The sequence below is a fragment of the Scyliorhinus canicula genome, chromosome 17 (assembly GCF_902713615.1).
Source record: "Scyliorhinus canicula chromosome 17, sScyCan1.1, whole genome shotgun sequence".
In the NCBI taxonomy this organism is placed as follows: Eukaryota; Metazoa; Chordata; class Chondrichthyes; order Carcharhiniformes; family Scyliorhinidae; genus Scyliorhinus; species Scyliorhinus canicula.
The window spans coordinates 121,605,245-121,608,780 of NC_052162.1; positions in this window are offsets into that span (position 1 = coordinate 121,605,245).

The following is a 3,536-nucleotide window of genomic DNA, read 5'->3' on the forward strand; positions in this document are numbered from 1 at the left end:
CCTTTGATCTCTGACACGAGGGCCTGGAGGTTCCGCTCCTCTTCTTGCTGCTCGGTTCCAACTTCGATCTCCTCTGCAGACACAACAGCAGCTGAGGTATTTTGACCGTTGACACGTTGTGCCTGATCGCCACCGGAGATAATTTCTTCAATTTCCCCAGTGGTCACTTCATCAATCTTTGCGACAGAAACGGAGCGAACTGCTCCGTGTATTTTATCATTTGCCCAACAATATATAATCCACGTAGTCACGATCATTGTTCTGAGTGCCTGGATATAATGTTCACTCTTAGCAATCGTTTTCTGTCTGAGCAATCTGTACTGCTCTCCGAATCCCTGGTGCTGTCGTCTTCGGCCAAGGAGTTGTCCACCTCGCTTTTGGATGTTTTGAGTGGCATCGGCTGGCTGGCGTCTATGGTCTCCGAAAAGTCAGTGTTTGCGGTCTCCCAGCTGCTCAAGCTGTACATCTCTTTGTCAGAGCTGTCAGTGGTACTCTGGGTGACCAACCCGTCTTTGTTTGTTGTGATGTTGAGCAGGAGGTTATTGTGGTCCATTGTCGAGCTCTCCCCCAGATCCAGGGAGCCCGGGGAGGGTGGGCTGCGAGGGATCATGCTCTAAAACCATTTGCGGTTGTCCTCCAGGTTGGCCAACATCTCTTTGCCATCAGGATAAACCAGTTCAGCCCAGGTCTCCCAGAGAGGATGCACAATTTTTATCGATAAACTCAACCTAACGGGAGGAAAAGGAACATCTAATCAGGGAACTTGACACCTTTTCCATCATTTCTCCTCGTCCTCCTCTCAGTAATTTGACATAGGCCATTCAGCCTCTCTGTTCCATCAACCATGGCTAATCATAGGAGCAGAAGTAGGCCATTCAGCCCTTTGAGCCTATGACTGATCCAATTGTGGTCTTAACTCCACTTTGCCATACACCCCCCACCCCATTACCTTTGACTGCCTTGTCTATCAACAATTTGACCAACAACGCACCCGCAAATTCACTGTTTGCCTTCATTCCCAGAACATGAATATCACTGGCAAAGCCAATATGTATTGCCCATCTCTATTTGCCCTTCAGAAGTTGGTGTTGAGCCACCTTCTTGCATACAACTAAGTGGCTTGCTCGGCTATTTCAGAGGGCAGTTAAAAGTCAAGCACTTTACTGTTGCTTTGAAGTCACACGTAGGCCAGACCAGGTAAGGCTGGTAGATTTCCTTCCTCAGAGGACCACGAGTGAACCAGGTGTGTTTGTATAACAAAACAGGAGTTTCCTTTGCACCATTACTGACACAAGCTTTTTATACCAAAATTTATAACAAATTAATGAAGCGTAATTTTCACAATTGGAGCCGTCAATGGTGGGATGTGAACTCATGTCTCATAAATTTGTGCTTTCCAAGTTACTGTCCCAGCAACATAACCTTTGGCAACCCAAACCTTCAGTGACTGAATGACGAAACATTGAGGAACTGGCCAGTAGAGGGCACTGAGGTACAGAATCAGACTCGTTATTCAGATCCAATTTGCTTCTAAATCGGAGTAGATTATTGTAATTGTTCAATTTTTCAACCCTTTTACTTTCAATACTTTTTTTTAAGTTGTGACTGCTGATGCCCTAATTGGAGAAACTGGTTTGTGCAAGTGAACATATCCAGCAGTATGGGGCAATGGGACGAAAATTAGTCCCATTAAAATTAGGCATGCTGAGTAACACAGGACACTGTAGGAGAGGGGTTACTGAGTGACGGTGTGAGGGAGCTCCATTAATATCAGTAGAGATACAGTCAGTAACACAGGGTGCTGGGGGGTGGGGTTACTCAGTGACGGTGTGAGGGAGCTCCATTAATATCAGTAGAGATACACTCAATAACACAGGGTGCTGGGGGGTGGGGTTACTCAGTGACGGTGTGAGGGAGCTCCATTAATATCAGTATAGATACAGTCAGTAACATAGGTATTGCCCATTACGGCTCCCTCAGTGTTGCTCAGCAGTGAGTCATTCTCACTGCTGCTCGGGAATTGCACGAATAAAAATCTGGTCGACCTGAAGCTCCCAGTGTCCGACGAGGATTCCAGATCGATACTGTCCATTTCTTCATCATCTTTGAAATTTGCAACTGCTCCAGCTGGGGTATTGTCCACAGTGGCTCCCTCAGTGTTGCTGCGCAGTGAGGCTTGGTCCTCTGGATGATGATCGATGACAACAGAGGAGACCTCACCGGCAGATCTGTCTTCCACATCACTACTGCCAATGACGCTATTTTCCTGCAGTTCAATGTCATCAAGATTAACAGCTGGAGTAAGAGATTCAACTATTGGTTCAGGTGAGCTGCTTGTCCACTCGATCATCTGACAGTCTCTCACACCTTTGCTGATCTCCAGGAAAACTCCCAGATCCTGCAGGTCATTCTGGCCACTCGGTACCAGGATCAGCCTCCTCCACAATAGCTGACCTTTGATCTCTGACACGAGGGCCTTGAGGTTCCGCTCCTCTTCTTGCTGCTCGGTTCCAACTTCGATCTCCTCTGCAGACACAACAGCAGCTGAGGTATTTTGACCGTTGACACGTTGTGCCTGATCTCCACCGGAGATAATTTCTTCAGTTTCTCCAGCAGTCACTTCATCAATCTTTGCGACAGAAACGGAGCGAACTGCTCCGTGTATTTTACCATTTGCCCAACAATATATAATCCACGTAGTCACGATCATTGTTCTGAGTGCCTGGATATAATGTTCACTCTCAGCAATCGTTTTCCGCCTGAGCAATCTGTACTGCTCTCCGAATCCCTGGTGCTGTCGTCTTCGGCCAAGGAGTTGTCCACCTCGCTTTTGGACGTTTTGAGTGGCATCGGCTGGCTGGCGTCTATGGTCTCTGAAAAGTCAGTGTTTGCGGTCTCCCAGCTGCTCAAGCTGTACATCTCTTCGTCGGAGCTGTCAGTGGTGCTCTGGGTGACCAACCCATCCTTGTTCGTTGTGATGTTGAGCAGGAGGTTATTGTGGCCCATTGCAGAGCTCTTCCCCCAAATCCAGGGAGCCCGGGGAGGGTGGGTTGCGAGAGATCATGCTCTGAAACCATTTGCGGTTGTCCTCCAGGTTGGCCAACATCTCTTTGGCATCAGGATAAACCAGTTCAGCCCAGGTCTCCCAGAGAGGATGCACAATTAAATCGATAAACTCAACCTAACGGGAGGAAAAAGAACATCTAATCAGGAAACTTGACACCTTTTCCATCATTTCTCCTCGTCCTCCTCTCAGTAATTTGACATAGGCCATTCAGCATCTCTGTTCCATCAACCATGGCTTATCATAGGAGAAGAAGTAGGCCATTCAGCCCTTTGAGCCTATGACTGATCCAGTTGTGGTCTTAACTCCACTTTGCATACACCCCCACCCCATTACCTTTGACTGCCTTGTCTATCAACAATTTGACCAACAACGCACCCGCAAATTCACTGTTTGCCTTCATTCCCAGAACATGAATATCACTGGCAAAGTCAATATGTATTGCCCATCTCTATTTGCCCTTCAGAAGTTG